This window comes from Dendrobates tinctorius, unplaced genomic scaffold (genome assembly GCF_039654945.1).
Source record: "Dendrobates tinctorius isolate UK_male_01 unplaced genomic scaffold, ASM3965494v1 ptg000151l, whole genome shotgun sequence".
Lineage (NCBI taxonomy): Eukaryota > Metazoa > Chordata > Amphibia > Anura > Dendrobatidae > Dendrobates > Dendrobates tinctorius.
Window position 1 is genome coordinate 222,758 of NW_027361818.1, and position 18,357 is coordinate 241,114.

Consider the following 18,357-nt stretch of genomic DNA (forward strand, 5'->3'; position numbering starts at 1 on the left):
TCCCTCCTAGCTTTGTGTCATCAGCAAATTTAATCAGTTTACCCTCAATTCCTTCATCTAAATCGTTGATAAAGATGTTGAACAATACAGGGCCCAGGACAGAGCCCTGTGGTACCCCACTTGAGACATTCTTCCAACTGGATGTGCAGCCATTTACGACCACTCTTTGGGTCCGATCACTAAGCCAGTTATGAATCCACCTAACAGTTGCCTTGTCCATTCCATACTTAATCATTTTTTCAATAAGGATTGTATGAGAGACTTTGTCAAATGCTTTGCTGAAGTCAAGATATACTATATCTACAGCATTTCCTTGATCCAACCAATCAGTGATACCGTCATAGAAGGAAATTAAGTTAGTCTGACATGACTTATTAGTTACAAACCCATGCTGACACTGTTTAATCACTTCATTCTTATCCAGGTATTGACATACATGTTGTTTAATAATTTGTTCAAAGATCTTTCCTGGTATAGAAGTCAGACTCACCGGCCTATAGTTACCTGGGTCCACCTTCTTCCCCTTTTTGAAGATAGGAACAACATTTGCTCTTCTCCAGTCTTCTGGCACTTCTCCTGTTCTCCAAGAATTTTCAAAGATTATAGAGAGGGGTTCAAAAATTTCTTCTGCTATCTCCTTCAGTACTCTGGGGTGTAATTCATCTGGACCTGGAGACTTGAATTCATTTAGGCTAGCTAAGTGTTTCCTCACTATCTTTCTGTTTATAGATATCCTGGATTCTTCTATTCCCTTAATAGGACAGTGAATAACAGTTGATGTTACATTTCCTTTCTGAGAGAAAACAGATGCAAAATAGGAATTTAAAAGTTCAGCCTTCTCAACATCCTGTCTTACCATTTCATCATTTTCATCCTGTAAAAATCCTATAGCATCTTTGACTTTTCTTTTACTTTTGACATATCCCCAAAATCCTTTATTATTGCTTTTGACATCTCTTGCAAGCCTCAATTCATTTTCAGCTTTAGATAATCTGATTTGTGCCCTGCAGGTTCTGCAGACAGCATTATATTCTTCTTTAGATATGCCTCCCTCTTTCCATTTTATAAACATTTTTTTCTTCCTTTTTAGCATGTGCTTAAGTTCTGTGTTCATCCATCCTGGTTTCCTTAACTGCTTCCTATTCTTCCCTCTTTTCGGAATTGTTAACAACTGTGCTTTGAGAATTTCATTTTTCAAGATTTCCCATCCTTCCTGGACATTTTTGTCTTTAAGGATATCCAGCCATTGGATCCCTCCAATTCTCTTTCTGAATCCCTTAAAATCTGCCTTTCTGAAATCTAACCTTGACGTCTGAGTCTTCACAGGTCTTCCGCCTCTAGTTATCCAAAATTCTAAAATAGCATGGTCGCTACCTCCTAGGGTCCCAGCCACTTTTACCTCCTCAACCATTTCCTCCCTGTTTATAAGGATTAGATCCAAGGTAGCAGTTCCCCTTGTTTTCTCCCTTACCTTTTGGAAGATAAAGTTGTCAGCAAGAGAGGATAAGAATTTCCTTGACCTGTTAGTTTTGCCTGAGAGAGATTCCCAACAAATGTCTGGATAGTTGAAATCTCCCATGACAACTATGTCATATTTTTTGGAGAACTTGGCCATTTGATGCATAAAGAGTTCATCCATAGCTTCAGCTTGCACAGGCGGCCTGTAGTAAATGCCTACAATGGTGTCCTTTCCATTGTTCTGTCCTTGTATTCTTACCCAAACAGTTTCCACAGAACTCCCAGTCTCTGAAGCTTCAATCTCTGTGCAGATATACGCGTTTCTAACATACAATGCGACACCCCCTCCTCGTTTATCAAGTCTGTTTCTTGCAAATAAGTTGTATCCTTCTAGTCTTGTATTCCAATCATGTGTATTGTCCCACCAAGTTTCAGTGATTCCAATGACATCATATTTCTTTTCCTGTGTTAGTAGTTCCAATTCTCCTTGTTTGTTGCCCATGCTTTGTGCATTAGTATAGAAACATTTTAGTTTGTGATTGGTTTCTCTTTCTCCAATATTTTTATTAATTAGATTCTTTCGTCTTTGTTCTTCCTTTCCACTTCTAATAGCAGAGTTCTCAATAGCATTTGTCAGGTGTATGGCTTTTTCTGGTCTTTTGCTTCCCTTCCCATGTTGTTCTAGTTTAAAGCTCTCCTTACAAGTGTAGCAAGGCGACTTCCAAATACATGCTTACCAGTCTTCGTAAGGTGCACCCCATCTCTAGCAAGTAGTCCATCGTATAAGTAGTTCACTCCGTGATCCAGAAATCCAAATCGTTGCTGACGGCACCATCGACGTAGCCAGTTGTTCACCTGCAGAATCTTATTCCACCTCCTTGTTCCATGGCCATCCACTGGGAGGATGGAAGAGAAGACCACCTGCGCTCCCAGTTCTTTCACTTTCTTGCCTAAGTCTTCAAAGTCTCTGCAGATGGTTTCCAGGTCGTTTCTTGCAGTGTCATTTGTCCCCACATGTAGTAGCAGGAATGGGTAGTCATCTGTAGGTCTGAAGAGTCCTGATATCCTGTCAGACACATCTTTAATTTTTGCACCTGGAAGACAGCACATTTCTCTTGAAGTTATATCCGGTCTGCAGATAGCGGCCTCAGTTCCTCTCAGCAGGGAATCCCCCATGACCACCACTCTCCGTTTCTTCTTCACAACATTTTTCTTTCTCCATCCAGGAGGACTCTGAAGGCGTACAAGGTTGCTGCTTGTTGGCAACATGTCATGATCCCAGTGCAGGTTTTTGAGCTGCACACCTGGGGTTAATGTCTGGAGCTCAGTGCAGGTTTTGACCTGCACACCTGGGGTTAATGATTGTGGCCTCTTTCTGGTTCTGGGAGAACTTCTTAAACCCCTGGGAAGCTTCAATCACTGCCAGTTATACTTTTGTCTTTGGCCTAGTGTGCTGACCCCCGTGTGCCTGTTTGTTGCTATAGCTTGTTTATATGGTTCTAACCCGGTTCTGTTTCCCATTGTGAGTTTGCCTGTTGATTTTGTACTGCGTTATTATCTGTGTATGACTCATTGCCTGTGACCTGACTACTCTCTGCTCGCTCCTTTGGTACCTTGCAGCTATCTCTGTGTGTGACTCATTGGCTATGTCCTGACTATCCTCCCTGTCTATGCCCCCTGGTAACTTTGTCTCGCAGTTACCCTGCTAGGAGTTATCTTGCAGCTCCTAGCTCTCTGGAGTTTAGGCCATGCCCCTAGCAGTCACGTGCTTCAGGTCCTGCGGCTCTGAAATACGCATCTACTCGGCTGCTACCCACTCCACAGGTATCTTTGAGCACTGTTCGCTTTACTCAGGACACGCGCACTGACTCAGTGAGCAAGTTCAGTGCGGTGTTCCTGACATTATAACTGGCCAACAATTTTTTTTTCTCTCCTCACTTCTGCAGCATGGACCCAATGTGTGCTTTATCTGAGCAGGTGAAATACTTGACTCAGTCACTGCAGAAGCTTAGTTTGGAACACCAAGCTCTGGCCCAGTCCCAATAGGCCGGTGGAGGACTCAGTTCAGGGGGTGCTTTCCCAGGCCTCCAGCAGGTGGGGAATAGAGATGTCATTTTGGTCCCACCTGAATCCCTGGTTAAATTGCCAGATACATTTTCTGGTAACAAGGATAATTTCAGGGCATTTAAGCAGGGCTGTAAGCTCTTTATCTCTTTGAGACCCCGCTCCTCTGCGGATGAGAAACAGAGGGTGGGGGTGGTGATGTCCCTGCTTAGGGGGTCCCCACAAGCCTGGGCATTTTCGCTTTCCTCTTCTGCCCCTGAGAGAATGTCTGTGGATGCGTTTTTTAAAGCCTTAGGGCTTATTTATGATGAGCCTGATAGAGTGCGTTTGGCTGAGGACAAGGTGATGAGTGTCTGTCAGGGGGAGCACTCGGCCGAATGGTTCTGTACTGAATTCAGACGTTGGGCAGCTGAGATTTCCTGGAATGATGCCGCCCTTCGGGGGCTGTTCCACAGAGGCCTGTGTGAACGTCTGAAGGATGCTTTGGCACTTCATCCTCTGCCTGACTCCCTGGAGGATGCCGTGATCCAAGCGGTTTGCATGGATCGCAGGCTGCGGGCTAGAGGCATTATGCAATGGGAAGCACCATTATTCTTCAGTGGAGATGAGACCCGGACTCTTCCTATGGCTATGGAGGTGAGCGCTGTCACCTGTGAGGGAAAGGAAAGAAGACGCCGCCAGGAAAAGCAGTTGTGCTTCTATTGTGGGAAATCGGGACATTGGAAGAAGGACTGCCCCTCCTGTCCGTCATCCTCCAAGATGGCGGGAAACGACTAGGTCTGCCTAGTAGTCGAGGAGGCTACCCAGACCTTCAGGTACAATTTTCCTCATGTGCAAAAATGGTGCTGCAGGTGGAACTGGAACTTGGTTATGGCACTGTTCAGACTACTGCTTTTATTGACTGCGGTTCTGCTGTGAACCTGATTGATACCAAGGTTATGACTCTTAATAAGATAGTGACAGTCAGGCTTCACGATCCTGTTAAACTTGTGGCAATTGACTCGTCGCCTCTTACCCAAGATGGTATCTGTTGCAGGTCTGAACTTTTTTCTCTAAAAGTGGGTTCTCCTCATGTGGAAAAACTAAGTTGTCTTGTGCTAGATAACTTGCCTGCAGGACTGTTACTGGGGATGCCTTGGCTTCAACACCATAATCCTACCATTGATTGGGTTACAGGGGAAATCACTCAGTGGGGATGCAACAATAAATGTCGTAACCTGGGACATCTTGTTAACGCTGTTAAATCCGTGTCTGTGTTGTCTGTCAGTCTGGAAGGTATTCCGGAGTACCTGAAGGATTTTGAAGATATTTTTCTGAAAGTGAGGCTGAGGCGCTGCAACCACATAGACCCTACGATTGTGCCATTGATTTAGTACCTGGAGCCAAGTTACCTAAGGCTCGATTGTTCAATTTGTCTGGGCCTGAGCACCAAGCCATGAAAGAGTATATAGCTGAGAGTCTCCGCAAAGGGCATATCAGGCCTTCTGTGTCACCTGTGGCAGCAGGGTTCTTCTTTGTGAAGAAAAAAGATGGTGGTTTGCAGCCGTGCCTCGACTTTCGGGAACTGAACAAGATAATGGTTAGGGAAAGGGACGAGTAGAAAACTGCATTCCTCACATCAGAAGGACTCTTTGAGAACCTGGTAATGCCGTTTGGGTTAACTAATGCACCCGCTATTTTCCAAAATTTCATCAATGTTGTGTTTTCTGATCTGATAGGCCATTTTGTTATTATTTATTTGGATGACATTTTGGTGTGTTCCCCGGACAGTCAATCTCACTTGCAACATCTAAAGACAGTTCTCCAGAGACTCAGGGAGAACCAATTGTTCGCTAAATTGGAAAAATGTTAGTTTTTTTGTACAGGAGCTGTCTTTTTTGGGGTTGATTGTGTCCTGTGAGGGGTTTCGTATGGATCCTAAGAAGGTGCTGGTGATCGCTGACTGGGTTCAGCCTTGCGATCTCAAGGGGCTCCAGCGCTTCTTAGGATTTGCGAACTATTACCGGGGGTTCATTAAAAGTTTCTCACAAGTGGGTAAACCACTCACGGATCTTACCCAGAAGGGCGCTGATGTAAAAATTGGTCTGTACTCGCTAAGGAATCCTTCTCAGTGATTAAGAAATGTTTCATGTCTGCCCCGGTGTTGGTACAACCTGACCCGTCCTAACCATTCATTGTGGTGGTGGATGCTTCTGAACTGAGGGTGGGGGCTGTGCTGTCCCAGAGTCCGGCCACCCTTACCAATCTCAAACCTTGTGCCTTCTTCTCCAAGAAGTTCTCTTCAGCTGAGAAAAACTATGATGTAGGCAATAGGGAACGTCTTGCGGTCAAGCTGGCGTTTGAGGAATGGAGGCACTTTTTGGAAGGGTTGGCTCACCCTATCACGGTTGTCACGGATCACAAAAATTTGGCATACCTTGAATCTGCTTAGAGGCTTACTCCTAGACAAGCCCGTTGGTCACTTTTTTTTTCACGATTTCAGTTCTCCATTACTTTTCGACCGGGGACCAAAAATGTTAAAGCGGATGCCCTGTCCAGAAGTTTTGATCCAGTGTCCCCCCCTGAGCCGCCGTCCTCCATTCTTCCCCCAGGGGTAGTGGCAGGGGTCTCAACTGAGTTGGAGCAAGAAATTCTAAGGGCCCAGGCCCTAGCTCTGGCAACCAGGCCAGGGGATAAACTGTTTGTTCCAGATTCATTGCGGCCTAGACTTCTGCAGGAGTTTCATGAGTCTAGGCTGAGTGCTCATCCAGGTATCACGGCCACTAGAGAGGCAGTAGCCAGGGGTTTTTGGTGGCCTTCATTAAGGTCCGATGTCAAGGAATTTGTGTCTGCTTGTGGCATGTGTGCCCGTTCCAAAAGCTTGCATAACCGACCGGCTGGGGAACTCATACCTTTACTGGCTCCTGATAGGCCATGGACTCATCTTTCCATGGATTTTATTACCGGCCTTCCACCTTCCAGGGGCAATACCGTGATCTGGGTGGTGGTGGATAGGTTTTCTAAACAGGCCCATTTCATTCCCTTGGCAGCATTACCCTCAGCAGAAACATTGTCAAGGTTGTTTGTGCAGCATGTGTTCTGATTGCATGGGGTACCCCTGAATGTTGTGTCTGACAGAGGTGTGCAGTTTGTGGCCAAATTTTGGAGGGCGTTCTGTATGAAATTGGGCATCTCACTCTCCTTCTTATCGCCATATCACCCGGAGAGTAATGGTCAGACAGAATGCACCAATCAATCCCTGGAACAAATTCTCAGGTGTCTGACCTCCGGTAGACAGGAGGATTGGTGTGATGCATTACCGTTGGCTGAATTCGCTTTTAACAACCGGGTGAGTCAGTCCACCAACATGTCCCCATTCCTGATTAGCTATGGGTTTAATCCGCATTTTGGGGAGTTTTCTCGGGTGGATTCCGGTTGTCCAGGGGCAGAGGGGACCATTCAATGGTTAAAAAACCTCTGGGCTGAAGTCCGGCGTAATATCTTTCGGGCCAAGGGGATATACAAATATTTTGCTGTCAAAAAGAGAGCCTCGGGAGACATGTTTCAGGTGGGAGAGAAGGTTTGGCTCTCCACATGTAACATCAACCTAAAGGTACCACCAGCTAAGTTGGGATCAAAGTTCATTGGTCCGTACGAGATTATGGAGATAGTCAACCCAGTGGCATATAGGTTGCGTCTCCCCGCCTCCTTAAAAATATGCAATGTGTTCCATAAATCTCTGTTGAAACCCGCAGGATCTGTCAAAGAGAACTCTGAGTCTATTGTTCCTCCAGTGCTGGTGGAGGGTCAATTGGAGTATGAGGTTGGACATATTGTGGATAGGGATGGGCGAATCTACTCGTTAGGACTCGTTACTCTGCGAGTAGTAGGGGACTCGCAGGAGTCGGTACTCTGCGAGTTTCCAAGCGATTACTCGCACAGTAACGAGTCCAATGCAAATGAATGGCAATCCTAGTTTTTGCAGAGTTTCTTAGCGATTTTGTGTCAGCAGCTGGACACAAAATCGCTAAGAAACTAGGATTGCTTGTATTAAACTGTGAAAAAACTAGCTAGGAGTTCTCTCTCTCTGTTTTGCAGCGATTCCTGTGCTGGGGGATTCCTGTGCTGGGGAGGAGGAGAATGGGGATGCGAGTTTTGCAGCGATTCCTGTGCTGGAGGGGAGAGAGAGAGAGAACTCCTAGCTAGTTTTGTGTGTCATAGCTGGACACAAAATCGCTAAGAAACTAGGATTGCTTGTATTAAACTGTGAAAAAACTAGCTAGGAGTTCGTTCTCTCTCTCTCTCTCTCTCTCTCTCTCTCTCTCTCCTCGCATCCCCATTCTCCTCCTCCCCAGCACAGGAATCGCTGCAAAACAGAGAGAGAGAACTAGCTAGTTTTTTAACAGTTTAATACAAGCAATCCTAGTTTCTTAGCGATTTTGTGTCCAGCTGCTGACACAAAATCGCTAAGAAACTCTGCAAAAAAAAAATCTGCATCCCCATTCTCCTCCTCCCCAGCACAGGAATCGCTGCAAAACTCGCATCCCCATTCATTAACATTGGACTCGCTAGACTTGCAACGAATAGCGAGTTTCCAAGTCGGACTCGTTACAGCCTAGCGATTCCGAATATTTCAGGATTCGCCCATCCCTAATTGTGGACTCTCGGTGGGTGCGCCGCTCTTTGCAGTACCTGGTCCACTGGAAGGGATATGGACCAGAGGAGCGCTCATGGGTCCCTGCTCGCTCGGTACATGCAGATCGCCTGGTTCAGGCTTTCCATGCCAAGTACCCGGGGAAGCCTGGGGGTCCAGAGGACCCCCGTTGAGAGGTGGGTAATGTCATGATCCCAGCGCAGGTTTTTGAGCTGCACACCTGGGGTTAATGTCTGGAGCTCGGTGCAGGTTTTGACCTGCACACTTGGGGTTAATAATTGTGGCCTCTTTCTGGTTCTGGGAGAGCTTCTTAAACCCCTGGGAAGCTTCAATCACTGCCAGTTATACTTTTGCCTTTGGCCTAGTGTGCTGACCTCTGTGTGCCTGTGCCTGTTCGTTGCTATAGCTTGTTTATATGGTTCTGACCCGGTTCTGTTTCCCGTTGTGAGTTTGCCTGTTGATTTTGTACTGCATTATTATCTCTGTGTATGACTCATTGCCTGTGATCTGACTACTCTCTGCTCGCCTCTCTTGTACCTTTGCAGCTATCTCTGTGTATGACTCATTGGCTACGTCCTGACTATTCTCCCTGTCTATGCCCCCTGGTAACTTTGTCTCGCAGTTACCCTGCTAGGAGTTATCTTGCTGCTCCTAGCTCTGTGGAGTTTAGGCCACGCCCCTAGCAGTCACGTGCTTCAGGTCCTGCGCATCTACTCGGCTGCTGCCCGCTCCACAGGTATCTTTGAGCACTGTTCGCTTTACTCAGGACACACGCACTGACTCAGTGAGCAAGTTCAGTGCGGTGTTCCTGACACAACATTTTCCCTACTCCAGTCTTCTGGGACTTCTCCTGTTCTCCAGGATTTGTCAAAGATTCTGGCTAGGGGTTCTACAATTTCCTCTGCAATCTCTTTCAGTACCCTAAGATGTAATTCATCTGGACAAGGAGATTTAAATCCATTTATATTAGCTAAGTGTTCCCTCATCAGCTCTCTGTTTATGAATAGAGAGGATTCTTTTATTCCTTCTATAGCACCATGAAGATCAGTTGATGTTACAATTGCTTTCTTAGAGAACGCAAATGCAAAAGAGGAATTTAAAACTTTGACCTTCTCAGCATCATTTTTTACCACAATTTCACTGCACTTGGAATTGTTTCCTCTTTTCTAGTACAATAAATGGTGTCATTCAACAGTCCAAGTTGTCCTGCAAAAATCAAGTCCTCATATATTCCATGTGGATGAAAAAATAAAACGTTATTGCTTTTGGAAGATGGAGTGGAAAAAACTAAAATGAAAAAAAAAAAAAACCAGAAACTGGCCGCAGCAGAAAGGGGTTAAAGTATTTCCTACAGGATGAATTGCTACATTGTCTTTGGGCAACTCTCCAGCATCATGTCTGTTGGGGACTTCTTTTGGTGTAAAATCATCCATGCTTAAATACTTTTGTATAGACAGGATAAAAGCAGTGCAGTCCTATAATATAAGGGGTTCTGGTGAAGTTCATGCAGGACACGCTTTATGAGATCCAAAAGTTCACCTCCCTTTTGATGTCTCATGACACTTTTAATTAGACTTTGATCTCTTTGAGTCCTCCACAGGTCTTCAAAAGGATCCATAATTGTTTCAGGATATTTTTGTATGGTTACCAATGGGTGTAACATTTCAGTTCAACTGTCTCAAGCAAAGAATTACAATAAAATGGCTCAGTGTCAACATTGCCTGTGGCTCAGTTAATGGAAACTTGACTCCTAACCATTGTACCTTCAGTGATTTGTTTTATTCCATGCTTGTTTTGACTTAAACAACCCAGACTGAGAAATCTTTTGGTCGCAATGTTAGCGGACAACAGATGCATCTTGGATATTCAATGTTTTGGATACATTGAAATGTAATAAGGAGTCAATGAGATCAGAAGCCATCTAATGAGATGGAATTCACTTAGGTGACCTCATATTACAATGTATCACTGACTCTACCTCGGTTCTTGAAATTTAAGAATAACAAGAGGAACATTTAAATGGCTTCAGATAGACCTTAGGAGGACAAGCCAACATCAAAGTGTCTTTCAAAGTCTTGGAAACACCAAATGAATGGAAGAGTCTTTCCCAAGACCACAATACACATCACAGTAAAGAAGTGAAACTTTCTCCATAATTTGAGGTTTCTTGTCAATTTCACACTTGACTGTGGGAAATACTCAACTCTTCGTCTTACAGACACATGGGGTCCTCAAGGGAGAAGGCATGTACTTAGTGACGGTTCTTTACACTATAACTAACATGACATTACATTGTATCACTGTGGATCGGCTACCTGTCATTATCATTCGGAGGGAATAATAAAGGGCAATTTCTCTGCCTTTAAAATTATGATTTGCTGATCCAAAAGAAGCAGATTGAGTTTTCGGTCTTTAGGCAGAATAATAAATAAGGAATTATGGCCCATTGGGTTTTCATCCACCATTAACACCATCATTGATATAAATGCGTATACAGTAAGGATGGACTTTCAATGAACTTTAAACCTAAGATGACAACCTGAGGACAATCATCGTGAACCTAGAGTCATATATGACTTCACTTGAGATGTTGCTTTTTGTCTTGGTCACACCTAGTGGGTATATGGAGAGGTGCAAGAAGAATGAAGAGGTGACAAGTCATCACAGTTCAGGACTTCTGCCATTTGTGCCTCCTACAGCACAAACACACTGACACAGGTTCTCAGAGAAGTTTTCTAGACATTTCTTCATGTTATATTACATTTTGGTTATTTTGTGATCAGTGTTTATTCACAATTTATGATGTGTTCACATCTTATATGTTTTGTAGCTCCACTTAATGTCCATAGAAGTTTTTACAAGATGGGTACATATCCAAACCTTTAAATATCAAAGCAGAGTTAAAACCATCTTAAAATAATATAATTACTATACACGTGGTCAAAATTGTTGCTACCCCTCATTAAATGACAGAAAAACCCAAAATGGTGACCAAATAACTTGAATCTGACAAAAGTAATAATAAATCAAAAATCTATCTCCTATGTACAAGAATACAGTGCCTTGCCAAAGTATTCAGCCCCCCTGGAACTTTTCAACCTTTTCCCACATATCATGCTTCAAACATAAAGATGCCAAAAGTAAATTTTTGGTGAAGAATCAACAAGTGGGACACAATTGTGAAGTTGAACAAAATTTATTGGTTATTTTATATTTTTGTGGAAAGTCAAAAACTGAAAAGTGGGGCGTGCAATAATATTCGGCCCCTTTACTTTCAGTGCAGCAAACTCACTCCAGAAGTTCATTGTGGATCTCTGAATGATCCATTGTTGACCTAAATGACTAACGATGATAAATATAATCCACTTGTGTGTAATCAAGTCTCCGTATAAATGCACCTGCTCTTTGATAGTCTCAGGGTTCTGATTGATGCACAGAGAGCATCATGAAGACCAAGGAACACAACAGGCAGGTCCGTGATACTGTTGTGGAGAAGTTTAAAGTCGGATTTGGATAAAAAATGATTTCCAAAACTTTAAACATCCCAAGGAGCACTGTGCAAGCGATCATATTGAATGGAAGGAGTATCATACCACTGCAAATCTACCAAGACCCGGACGTCCCTCTAAACTTTCATCTCAAACAAGGAGAAGACTAATCAGAGATGCAGCCAAGAGGCCCATGATCACTCTGGATGAACAGCAGTGATCTACAGCTGAGGTGGGACAGTCTGTCTGTAGGGCAACAATCAGTCGTACACTGCAGAAATCTGGCCTTTATGGAAGAGTGGCAAGAAGAAGGCCATTTCTCAGAAATATCCATAAAAAGTGTCTTTTAAACTTTTCAACAAGCCACCTGGTAGACACACCAAACATGTGGAAGAAGGTGCTCTGGTCAAATGAAACCAAAATCGAACTTTTTGGCAACAATGCCAAACGATATGTTTGGCGTAAAGGCAACACAGCTCATCACCCTGAACACACCATCCCCACTGTCAAACAAGGTGGTGGCAGCATCATGGTTTGGGCCTGCTTTTCTTCAGCAGGTACCGGGAAGATGGTAAAAATTGATGGGAAGATGGATGGAGCCAAATACAGGACCATTCTTGAAGAAAACCTGTTGGAGTCTGCAAAAGACCTGAGACTGGGACGGAGATTTGTCTTCCAACAAGACAATAATCCCAAACATAAAGCAAAATCTACAATGGAATGGTTCACAAATAAACGTATCCAGGTGTTAGAATGGCCAAGTCACAGTCCAGACCTGAATCCAATCGAGAATCTGTGGAAAGAGCTGAAAACTGCTGTTCACAAACGATCTCCATCCAACCTCACTGAGCTCGAGCTGTTTGCCAAGGACGAATGGGCAAGAATTTCAGTCTCTCGATGTACAAAACTGATAGAGACATACCCCAAGCGACTTGCAGCTGTAATCACAGCAAAAGGTGGTGCAACAAAGTATTAAGTTAAAGGGGCTGAATAATATTGCACGCCCCACTTTTCAGTTTTTGAATTTCCCAAAAAATTTAAAATAACCAATAATTTTCGTTCAACTTCACAATTGTGTCCCACTTGTTGTTGATTCTTCACCAAAAATTTACATTTGGTATCTTTATGTTTGAAGCATGATATGTGGGAAAAGGTTGAAAAGTTCCAGGGGGCCGAATACTTTCGCAAGGCACGGTATAATACTGCCCCTATGTACAAGAATATAACTATAATATAATCTTTATTTTTTTATAATCTTTTTTTATAATCTTTATATAGCGCTAACATATTCCGCAGCGCTTTACAATTTGCACACATTTTCATCACTGTCCCCGATGGGGCGCACAATCTAAATTCCCTATCAGTATGTCTTTGGAGTGTGGGAGGAAACCGGAGTGCCCGGAGGAAACCCACGCAAACACGGGGAGAACATACAGACTCCTTGCAGATGTTGTCCTTGGTGGGATTCGAACCCAGGACCCCAGCGCTGCAAGGCTGCAGCGCTAACCACTGAGCCACCGTGCTGCCCATAACTACTATAATACTGCTCCTATGTACAAGAATATAACTACTATAATACTGCCCCTATGTACAAGAATTTAACTATCCAGATGCAAGGAAGTGAAAGATGGCATTCACCATTCAAGTATTGTAGATTTTATTCAAGTATAAAAAACATCAGCACAGGACCAATGTATTGAGTATGGACTATGGCCGTTTCGTGCCTCCTCAGCATCATTCTCTAATTCCTGAAAGGGCAAACAATTACCCAGCGAAGCATTGGTGGTTCAGTGGTAGAATTCTCGCCTGCCACGCGGGAGGCCCGGGTTCGATTCCCGGCCAATGCAGCAATTTTTTTTAAACTTCTGAGTATTTGTATGTCTACTACTGTGTTTTGCATTAAATTGCAGAGCTCGGTCTAGGATTATTTGAGATGTGATTAGTCTGTGGATGTAATGAATCAAATAGTCAGGAGGAAAGCAAACATTTCTTCTTGAACACTGATTCTTGAATTAGCTTTCCTAGATATCATCAGCCACTGTATGTTGAAAAGAATCTACACAGACTGTTCTAACACTTTTTATTTTTATTTTACAGTCATATCAGGGCTTATTTTTTGCAGGACGAGGGGTTTTGAATGACAACATTGACTTTATCATGTTATATACTGAAAACAAGCAAAAAAAATTCCAAGTTTGATGGAATTGATCTTAGGAACTTCATCCTTTGACATCGGGTTTCCTGCCTTTCAGTATCTTTGAGTTTTAAATAATAATATCATAATAATCATTTGACCGTGAGAATGATAATGATAATTCCTGTTAGTTGTCGATTTAACACCTATAGAACTCATGTATAGAGTCAAAGAACATTCTGTCACAACACAGCTCTCGGGTGACCCAGGACCAGGGGCTCCTTTCCTGCCCTAGCTTGCCCTGCTACCCGGGATACTTCAGAAGGTGAAGATGCCGGGGCCTCCACCCTTGCCTTATCTCCTAAGTAAAGGGGGTTTTACACATAGCGATATTGCTAGCAATATCGCTAAAGCATCACCGATTTGGTGCCGCAGCAGCGATATCGCTAGCGATATCACTATGTATAATACTTACCTCCGACTGGCTCCCCCGCTGTCTGTCGCTGATCGCGCGAGATCGCGCAGCTCCATTTCTCGTCGGGCGCTTTTTGCTGGCGCCGATGAGCGACACGTGGACGTGGGCGGGAAGACGTGAGGATCGCCTCGTCTGAAAGGTAAGTAACGACCGCTAGATCGCTGCTACATCTCTGTGAGATCTGCCTGTGTGGCAGCTCACTAACGACAATTTAGCGATGCAACAGCGATCCTGACCGGGTCATATCGTTGTCGGGATCACTGGTGCATCGCTAAATGTAAAGGGGCCCTTAGCGCTCCATCTGTTTTCTTCCCCCACCCAGGGAAGAGGGGTGCTACTGTGTACTGTAGTACGCCAACAAATCACTTAATATTCCTAAGGCATATATGGATATTCACTATTAACATTATAACCTTCTCAAAAAAATATGAATAAACCAAAAGGAGTCCAGGATGATAAAGACTCAAATAAATTTATTTGAGTCTTTATCAACCTGGACTCCTTTTGGTTTATTCATATTTTTTTGAGAAGGTTATAATATGTACTGTAGTACATCAACCCGACAAACAGGGCAACAAAGATAAGGGTTAACAGAAAATTCCAGATATATCAAATATTCACTCACATGTAACAGCGGAATGAACCGGGGTGTGAAGGTAGGGGAACAGACCAAAGGATAAGGAATTACCACACATACAAACCAAGCAACAGTGACTAATAACTCCTCCAACTCTCCTCATACCAACTCCTTTCCCTCCATTAGCCATGCAGCAATTAACCGAGCTCTGATGAGGATTAGTAACAGAACCCAGATTATAAAGGGGAAAGGAGTGGCTAACTGACCACAGGGATTTCCAAAATGTCCGATTAACCCCTGTTCTGCCAGAACAACATTCAATATGATGGAGTAGTGCTTCTTCTCAGCCTCGGAGTAGGAGCAGTCAGACGGTGAGGTCTTCTGGCTCCACACCGTCGAGGTAACCCTGTGACACATTCATTGGATGTATTGGGTACAGAATCGACTGTACAAGAAAAGAGACAAGATGACTCAAGTACGCCTCTGATTTCTCTACAGAATGACAATGTGACACCCGTCACCCAAGGTCAAGTCAACACATGGACTACTGACGTCGGTGCAACAGGTTGGTGAGTGGAAAGACTGGAAACCATAGGCGGAAAGGTGGAATGCTGGAAACCACAGGCAGGATGAGAATGTGAGGCATAAGATGTCAGTAAATCACAGGCAAGCAGAGGATGTACAAAAAACTGAAGGAAAGTAGGTGGAGTGCATCATGAAGCTGCAGGCAAACAAAGGTTGTCAAGAACTGCATTCAAGCTGGTTGAGTGCAGGATTCTGCAGGGAGGTGGAGGACGTCAGGAAACTACAGACAAGCAGGTATTCCGGAGGAAACCACAGGCATGTAGCAGATAACGCTCCAGAGTAATGGGAAGGTCAGCAACCAAGTAAGCCACACACAGCCAGTAAGATGTCCTGAAGACTGAAGGCCGACACAGAGGAGAGGTCCAGGAGACCCGGGAACAGGTAGCAGATAGAACTCCAAGCTGGGGACAAATAGCAAGAAGCACTAGAAGCTGCTGGTCTTCATGAGACATCCCGCAGCCCACACCCTGGTTGTTGTGCACACACAAACTGCAAGTCTAGTCTTAGATTCAATACCAAGGCCTGGGTGTGTGTATTAGAAGCCCTTAGATAGGCACAGACATTACATCAAATATAAGCATGTCAGGTCACCTGCAAAGTCCATTCTACAGCACAGGAAAGTTCAATGGACTGCAGCTATTTGAGAAAAGCCCAGACCAGGGACAGGTGTGTAACAATGACATCATAACTAGGCTTCAGGGCAATGCATATCGCTATGTCCTAGATACTAGAGATGGTTAGCACTCGACTAAAGGGTTGAGTATATGGTGCTAGTGAAAAGGAGCCAGTGGTCCCATAAGTATAAGTTCAATATAGAATCACTGCACACGTAGGATATGCTCAAAGTGAACTTTTTATTTATTGATGGTGATGAAGCGACAGCTGACGTTTTGGCCTAACAGCGGCCTTTATCACATAGTCGCTGAAATATAAATATGTACAATAAGAATCAAAGGAAATATATACAAAATGTACAAAGAACAGGTATATCCAAAAGAGCATTGGTGGTATAAAATGTGTTAATTCTATAGGATCACTAAAGAACGTAGAGGCACTTTAGACAAGCAAAAGGGAATATAAAAATGGCGGCAGACATAGAAAAAGAGTAAATAGAAATGATTGTAATGAGGTCATACCCCTTATAAGTAGAGTATCTGTAGTCACCGGGTAACTAGTATCACTGCTAGGCAATATTTCAAAGGTTGCAGAATATCCTGTAGGTGAGGGTAAAGGAAGGTATGATTAGATAGAGATACATGTATGTGGACTCCTATAGAAGTGTAACTGATTTAGAGAAAGCCATGTATCCATAAAGTTTGATATCAAAAAGTTAGTATAGGCATTTTTTGCTAGAAAGGCTGGGGCAGCTGCTTATAATATAAATAGTCTGCTTAATCTAGTGGCAATTCGTTAAATACCCATGTGGTCCTGGTTCCAGAGGAGCAGAGGTTCTGGAGGTAAAGAAATTGTCCCCATAAGATTATAGACTCCCTGTTGTCCCAGCTGCCCCAGCCCAGTGATCATTGTTGACTGCGCTGAAGAGCTCTGTCACCTTGTGCAATGTCAGAATTGGGTTCCTTAGGCCCACCGGAGGATTGACTCTGAAGGCCACTGAAAGCCTATAGAACAAGTGCGAGCAGGACGTATCTCTGAAGATTTAACAGGTTATTGGCGAATCAACTTATAATAACGAGACCCTAGAGGCCAGGAATTGGCTTGAAAGTTACCTCCAAATGAAGTTGTCTGTTTCTAAATTAAAGGGGCCATTGTTGTCACGGATCCCAATGATTTTTCTACATGAGCCTAACCTTCTGTGATTCTCACTGGCATATAACACAATGGAGATTTTTATTATGTAGATATACACGCATTTAAGTCTTATGCAAAAGTTTCAGGAAAATGTCACACAGTCAACATTGCCCATGGCTCATTGAATGGACCCTGCCCCCCACCTATATAGATATTTATTTTATTCTGTTCTTGTTGTCCCTGAAACAGCTCAGACTGATATATCAATATGGAAAGTGAGTTCTTTACAAGCTAAATGGACGCAAGCTGCATTAAAGAATATCTAATTGGATTCATAAAAATGAATTAATAGGTCAATGAGCAGGAACAACATCCAGTAATACATCAATTCATAGACTGACTATGTCTCTGTCATTGGTATTTGAGTAGAGGACATTGATTGTCTCTGGAGGACACATGGACATCATCAAAGTCTCAATAAAATGGTGGAAGAGTCTTTGAACCCAAGAAGTGTGTCTTTCCCATGAACACACTTCACAAGACAATAAAGAGGTGACACCATCTCCAAAATTTGAGGTTTCTTGCTAATTTCACACTTCACCATGGGAAATACTCAACTCCTCATCTCCCACACACAGGGCGTTCACATAGGAGAAGACATGGACTCGGTGAATGGTCTATACACCATTACTGATATAACATTCATAAAATGACCATTCTTAAGTGATTAAGAGGACAAATTCCTTTTTGTACAGCTTTGTTCAAAATATGGAAATTATTTATAGGAGAATTGAATTGGAGAAATATATAGTAGTGCAAAAGTGTAAAAAAATAATGAATTTATTTATAATAGTGGGTGCTGATTGATAATAAACATGAGATTAAGAGTTTCTTAGTAGTTGTATGATATATGTATACAAGAGAGATTAGCTGAATTTATTTCATGATAATTTAATTCTCCTTGAATTTGACAAAACATTATATTCTGTTGAATAGTTTTTTTTTGCAAATTACTTCTCATGAATTCTGAAAAACGTCGGCCAGCAACAACAACCATCTTCCTGATCCGTAAAGGGCTGATAAAAGAGGTAAAAAAATTAAAGCTTACATCACCATTCACCTGTCCTACCACACCAGCAGCTGCTGTCCGGTTCTCCATATTTCTTATTTTCATCTCCACTTGTTAAGCGCATC

At 43.3% G+C, this 18,357-nt stretch overlaps 1 non-coding gene across 1 annotated transcript; it reads left to right on the forward strand.

Annotated features, from left to right (window-relative positions):
* Positions 1 to 13,419: 13,419 nt before the first annotated feature.
* Positions 13,420 to 13,490, forward strand: TRNAG-GCC (transfer RNA glycine (anticodon GCC)). Its single transcript has one exon. It is a non-coding gene; the product is annotated as a tRNA-Gly (tRNA).
* The last annotated feature ends 4,867 nt before the right edge of the window (positions 13,491 to 18,357 follow it).